Source organism: Laetiporus sulphureus (genome assembly GCF_001632365.1).
Source record: "Laetiporus sulphureus 93-53 unplaced genomic scaffold LAESUscaffold_35, whole genome shotgun sequence".
In the NCBI taxonomy this organism is placed as follows: Eukaryota; Fungi; Basidiomycota; class Agaricomycetes; order Polyporales; family Laetiporaceae; genus Laetiporus; species Laetiporus sulphureus.
The window spans coordinates 195278-203040 of record NW_024468544.1 but is presented as its reverse complement, the minus strand read 5'-3'; positions in this window follow the sequence as shown (position 1 = coordinate 203040).

Below are 7763 nucleotides of genomic sequence, written 5' to 3'. Positions count from 1 at the left end.
GTAACCAATCAGACAATGTCCATTAGCTAGCGGTTCTGGGGTATCAGGGTACCAAGGGTCCCTCCACTCATGTATATAAGCCAGAGCTCTGAGACACATAAGTCCCCCAGACTTATTCTCATCTCTGCTATGCTTATCCATACAGTGTTACCAGTGCTCACTTGAAAGGCATTGCTTTACCTTGATTATCTTTGTGTCCATCCTTACCTCAACAACAGTCAGTAAGTGTTTGATCATAAGGTCATAGGCTTAGTCGGTGCTCTGCATCCTAAGTTTGTGATAGAAGAATAAGTCTGCTTATCTTACCTGCCTCGAGTGCCTGTCCAGCATACTCACCGCAGTGTTGCATCTTCACACGTCCACCCGCACGTTAGCAGTGTCATATCTTCACCTGACGATCCGTCAGTCGCCAACTCTACCAGCGTAAGCCACACCAAGGCATTGCGCAGCATCGACGGTGTTATCTGTCATCCTCGAGCGAGAACTCCAGAAGAGTTCTACGAGCAGCAGCCCATAAGACCCCTGCCAAGGCCAGGACACATCTCTATGGGAGGTCAGCTCCCTTGCGGCACCAGTTCAGTTTCTATTATCCAGACTCCCTTGGTCAGGCAACTGAGACTACCTGCAGGACCATCTGGTCCAGATCTCAATCAAGGGACATATGTCGAGACCGCTACTGGGTCTCATTTCATCTATCCTCTCACCGTCTCCATCATCTCGACTCAGCGCGTCGAAGGCACCCTTCGACAAATTCATATTCTACTCACTAAATGATACCGTCATCAGCTTGACGACCACGACATCTTCGACCTCGAGCATCTCATACTCAAGCTCGAATCCATCCGCACCGACATCGTGGAATTCAAGCTTTCCTTCGTTCACCAACACGTGGTTCGCGACTTCTGCAACTATGTTCAGGAAAGGAAGCATCAGGGTGGAGAAGCTCGCTAGATAATCAGAGATATTATCCAGAAATATCGTCTGGGAATACAGGTCACCGGACGACCTTTGCTGTAGATACGACTACTTACTTTGTATATGTCTTCATCTGGCGAATCGAACAATCTTGATAACTTCGAGCACCTCAATCCAGTCGGACACACGTTCGATTATCTTTGGTATTCAATTCCACGTGTTCGTTGGGACAGAGCAGGTGAAGCATTTGCTACATACGAGGACACGTTTCACATCGACTACCACGATGTATATCATATATACACCCTTCAAATCTATCCAGAATTTGATTGGAGGAACGTCGCGGTTCATATCTGTTATATTCCGATTGGAACCGAAGAACCCGAAAATCATCTCACTGAAGCATACAATAGCTTCGTCGACTGGCTCGAAGAAATCAAGCGAATTTGTGAAATTCATCATAATCATCAGTGGCTCGCAGTCAGGGACAAAACTAGGTTTTTGTGACAACCCTTCATCAAGGTCATATACCAAGACCTTTATTTGCTGTGAAACCAGTGCTCAGGACGAGTAATTGCCCAATCGGCCACGATCGCAAATAGACATATTGTCGAGTTTGAAGAACATCTTCGTGAAATAGAGGAAGAATTGTAAGATGGCGACCCCCACTGCACATGATCCCAGCTTCTCTCGTGCTCCATCTCCGGAGCTTCCCGCACGACTCAATATTGTATTACAACCCTCGAATCCTATCATTCGTCAAGCCCTCACCGACACGGCGCCCCCAAATGTGAATATACCCGAAAATGTGAAAAATTGGGTAGTGGATCTCGTCACAAACGTGGTGGAAGAAATGCGTCAACAAACGGTGGCGCATTACGAAAATCTTATCCAGCGCCAAGCGCATACAATGGAATGAAACACCACGGAGTTTCACAATCGTACGGTCTTCTTAGACCAACATCGTCAACAATCCGAGTCTCGAATCGCAGACTTGGAGAAAACCTCGTCAGCTTTACTTGAGGAAAACAAGACCACGAATGAAGCGTTTGTGGCATTTGACGATGAGGTCAAGGATCTTCAAACGAGGACAGAGGACTTAAAGAAATCACATGATCGACTTTGCACATGGGCATCTACGCAGGGAAGGAAGGCAGGGCAAGATGGTGACAATGTCGACGACACTGATGACGACGATGAGCTGTCATTTGGTCGCAAGGGTAAAGGCGTAAAAATTGACCAGCCAGAAAAATATGGTGGCAATAAGGACAGAGTCAATCTCGACGATTGGCTCGAACAAGTTATGCTCTGGTTGAAATATACTGGACATACAAAAGATGAGTCCAAAATTATGTCTACCCTCTTGCTCCTGAAAGGAGGAGCACGCGAATACATGCGACATTGGATTACTGAAATAAACAAAAATAATAAGGCACCAGGAACTTGGGCAGAGTTTGTCTCTGAACTTCGCACGGCATACGAATCATTGGACAAGGATGACAAGAAGCGAACGGAGTTAGAAGCCTTCGTCAAGAAGGATCATCGAGACTTCCGAAAGTTCGCAGAGGACTTCCGTCCAAAGGCAACCGGTACAGGCTTCTCGGATCAAGACTTGATCGAAAAGATCAAGAAACATATTCCGGAGAAAACGTGGCTGCTCATGCTGGCAGACACGACTAAGGACAACTGGCCCAAAAAGTGGACCGAATTCCTTACATTCGCACTCCGGATATTCACATCACTACAACGAGAAGGCCACCATGCCAAGGCCGAAACCAAGGACCCGAATGCTATAAAGGTTGATGCAGTCGAGAAGAAGGGGAAGAGTAAATCGGGCAAAGCGCGAAGCGTGCAAGATGACAAGTTGGTCTGCGCCAACTGCAAGAAGAACAAACCAACGTTCTTCAAATCGTCGAAACGCTTCGGCAAGTATTGCTTCGATTGTTTCAAATTGGACCATGTCAAGAGGCAGATTGAGAAGGAGAAGGAGGCAGCCGTGAAGAAGAAGGATGGAAAGAAAAAGGACAACACCAGGAACAAATCCAAGTCGTCCAAGACGCGACAGGTGGTATCTGATTCCCCTTCATTAGATGCAGAGAGCGAAAGCTCTGACACCGAAGAAGAGAAGAAGCCAAAGAAGAAGAGCTCTTCCTCTAAGACTAAGGGGAAGGGTAAGGAGACAGCTGCACATATCAGCGACTGCAGCATCCACTCAGAAAGCAAGCCTGATGCATCCGAGTCGGACGAAGATTTTGCTGCGATCCTCTCAAGGCTCAGGCGCCTGAGGGCAAATGGATCCAGTGCATCAAGGAAGGTGGGAGAGGGCTCTTCAAGGAAGGATCGGAAGGGTTTTCTCAAAGGGGATCTGTAGGCAGCTCGTCAGAGTCCCCAGAACAGTATATAAGACCTGTACATTTAGCACCCAGATCAGACACCTCTGTAGATCGTCGCAATGCAGAGGATGATAATGTAACAATACAGAATTCGTCTCCAAATTTATCATCATTCTATCTACCAGTTACATTATGGGTGTACGGCAAAAAATTGAGCGCCGAAGCTTTAGTCGACTCAGAAGCATATCCCATGTACATCAGCAAGCGATTTGTAAAGAACAATCGAATCGCAACCTTCAAGCTTAACACAACGTACAAGGTGTACAATGCTGATGGATCTCAAAACAAACATGGTGAAATAACTGACTATGTAAAAGCATACCTCAAAGTTGGAGATCATGGTTCTACCCACCGTTTGCTAGTCACAGACATCGGAAAATTAGACATGATCATTGGGATGTCATACTTATGTCAGCACAATCCAGAAATCAACTGGCAAGCTGGAGAATGGAAATACTCACGATGCTCGAGTACGTGTCACCACCAGAGGCTTCGTAAAAAACAACAAGCCATTGCGAGAGAAGAAGCTGAAGAAATCTCGCAACGAGCACAACAAGTGGCAGATGAGGAGCCAACTGCTTTTAGAATGTTCAATGGACACAACATTGATGCAGTAAATCCTATAATCTCGTGGGTCGAAATGGACGACCCCGAAGCCGAACAAATAGCCCGCATGATACTTTCTATAGCAGATTGCGACTATGCTGAACCAGAAGAAAACCTGACAGAAGCGGTGCCCCAGTCAAACACTGGCAGCCCAGAAGATCAGGTTATTAATGAAGTGGAATCTTGGGAAAAATTAGTACCAGATTATCTACATTCATTCGGTGATGTCTTCTCCAAGAAAGCATCTGAAAGGATGCCAACTCGAAAGCCTTACAATCATGCAATCGAGTTTGAAGAAGAACATGAATTACCACGACCAAGCAAACTTTATCCTATGAATCCGGAGGAAAGAAACTCTCTAGATTCATGGATCGACGAAAACCTAGCAAAAGGCTATATTCGAAAGTCGAAATCACCTATTGCTGCCCCAGTATTTTTTGTCAAAAAGAAGGACAGCATGCTAAGACTGGTACAAGACTACCGAAAACTTAATGCTATAACCAAGAAGAATCGCTTCCCTATTCCACGAATAAGCAAGCTTATCGATCAGCTCAGTAATGCGTCAATATTCACCAAGCTGGATCTCAGATGGGGATACAACAATGTTCGCATCCGCAAGGGTGACAAATGGAAAACAGCCTTTGTGACGCATCGCGGTTTATACGAGGCCACGGTTATGTTTTTCGGTTTCTGTAACGCACCAGCCACCTTCCAGCACATGATGAATGAGATTTTAGATGATCTTATTTGGGAAGGTCATGTGATCGTCTACCTCGATGATATCCTAATCTTCACCAACGATTTGAAACAACATCGGAAGATTACCAAAGAGATAATTAAAAGATTAAGGGACAACGACCTTTTTGCCAAACCAGAAAAGTGCTTTTTCGAACAACCTTCGATTGAGTACTTAGGGATGATTATCTCTAAAGGTGAGGTCCGTATGGGTCCTCAAAAGGTCGCAGGTGTACTCGACTGGCCAGAACCCAAAAAGGTTAAGCAAGTACAAGCTTTTCTTGGGTTCGCTAATTTCTATCGTCGATTCATCGAAGGATTTGCCAAAAAGTCTCGACCACTCAATATCCTTACACGAAAGGATCAGAAATGGGTATGGGGTGAAGAACAACAACAGGCATTTAATGCTCTCAAACATGCCTTTACTTCAGCTCCAATTCTGGCATTACCGGATGATACTCATCCATTCCGGTTAGAAACGGATTCCAGCGATTTCACCACTGGTGCCTGCCTTGAACAACTCAAAGATGATGGGTTGTGGCATCCAATCGCATTCTATTCGAAAAGCCTCAATGAGGCTGAGCGGAACTATGAAATCTATGACAAAGAGATGCTCGCAATCATTCGAGCATTGGAAGAATACTGACAACATCTCGAAGGTCATCCGCTCCCGGTAGAAATATGGTCTGATCACCAGAACTTAACCTATTTCAAATCAGCACAAAAGCTGACGAGATGGCAAGCTCGATGGTCATTATATCTTACACGGTTCAACATCCAACTACATCACAAATGTGGGAAATCAATGCATCACGCGGATCCTCTGTCCAGGAGGCCAGATCATGAAGAGGGGGTAAATCTCGATAATTCTGACAAAACTCTGCTCAAACCGGAATATTTTGCGATTAAAGCTATTCAACATACCCATCTTGCAGTCGTCACAGATCATGATTTGGTGGACAAGATCAAGGAGGCACTACAAGATGACAATGTGAACAACTCATATCAAGACCTACTCAAAAAAGGACAATGAGAGTTCTCGAAAGGACTCGAAGACTGGAACTTTGAAAGTGGGATATTACTATACCGAGGCAAAGTCTATATGCCAAAAGCAGATAATAAGGAATCACTTAGATGAGAAATCATCCAGCGTCATCATGAAGCTGCCAGTGCAGGTCATCCTGGAAGATGGAAGACGTATGAGATGTTATCTCGTAACTACTGGTGGCCAGGAATGTCCACTTACGTCAAAAAGTATGTTGGTTCTTGCGACCTTTGTCAACGCAACAAGAACATCAATCAGCCAAAATACGGAGAATTACAGCCAAATAAGGTTCCAACAGAACCTTGGGAAATTGTCTCTGTCGATTTAATCACTCAATTACCAGAATCCCATGGATTCAATGCAATCATGGTAGTTGTCAATCGTTTGACCAAACGAGCGCATTTCTTTGCAATCACCAATGAGTTCTCAGCATCAGACCTTGCTCGTACTTTCTATGAGAGGGTATGGACACAGCATGGTCTTCCGAGACAGATTATCTCAGACAGAGGTACTCAGTTTGCAAGCGCATTATTCCAGGAAGTATGCAAACTCCTTGGGATACAATCAACGATGTCTTCCACATATCATTCGGAGACCGATGGTCAAACTGAAAGAACAAATCAGTCGCTGGAGCAATATCTTCGTATTTATACTGACAGACGCGTGGAAGATTGGAGCATATTACTCCCCACTGCCGAATTCGCCTATAATAATCAGGCTTCTGAAGCCACTAAGAATTCACCATTCTTTGTCGAATACGGTAGACATCCACGTGCAGAACCAACAATAATGGACCCCATAAAGCATCATATGCTAGATTCCATAATGCAGGCACGAGTAGAAGTGCAAGAGCAAGCGAAAGCAGCCATTCTATTGGCAGCTGAACGCATGAAGTGGTACTAAGATCAATCCGTACGACCTGCACCTTTCAAAGTTGGAGATCAAGTATTACTCTCCACTAAAGATTGGCAGACATCGGGAGCCAAATTGGCACAACGGAGAGATGGACCCTTTGAAATCGTAGAAAAACTAGGACCAGTCACATACAGACTCAAAATGCTGCGACAATATGGCGTTCATCCAGTTTTTCATACGTCCAAGCTCATGCTCTACCATAAAGATGAAATACCAGACCGCACTCTCAGACCCCACCCTCCTATAAAAAAGAAGACTGGTGAAGAATGGGAAGTCGAATATATAGTCGACTCTTGTGTCATTCGTGGCAAACTTCAATATTTGGTGCATTGGAAGGGTTATTCTAAAGCCGAAGAAACTTGAGAACCCGCTGCAAATTTGAAGAAATCTCCGTGTCTCATCAAGGAATTTCACAGAAAATATCCTGACGCATCTCAACCAATATCTCTCATTGATACAACTCTGGTCGATGGCGTTTTTCCACCCAGGAGAACAGGTCAAGTCTATGACCCCGCCACTGATACCATTCAAATATACGATCAAGATAGAGATGATTGGGATCATTCTAGAGATCTTCAAATTACATTAGATAATCCAAATGCACAAGCACCCAAATATGCTCATGAAGACGATGCTGGAATGGATTTAGCTGCATCCGAACCAACAACCATCCGAGCACATTCAAGAGAATTGGTATCCACAGGGCTTCATTTTACAACACCTCGAGGGACCTATGGTCGAATTGCGCCACGAAGTGGGTTAGCTGTCAAAGGCATCGACATAGGAGCTGGTGTAATCGACAGAGGATACACGGGCGAAATCAAGATTTTGCTAATCAATAATACAAATGATGACTTCACAGTCAATTTGGGCGATCGAGTCGCTCAACTTATCATTGAACGTATTATCACCCCTGTCGTTTCACTGGTTGATTACCTCAAACCCTTAGCCTGAGGACACCGTGGATTTGGTTCAACAGGCGATAATTACTTCCAGAAACCACGCAAAAAGCCAGATTTGGGACGAACTGTCTAGAAGGGGGGGTACTGTCACAGATTTTCATGTTTTCACCTCTGCACATGACCAAGACATCACTTGACCTCAGCGCTAGGCTGTCCAGAAAGGAACGAACCGGTACGTGAAGTACTGACAGT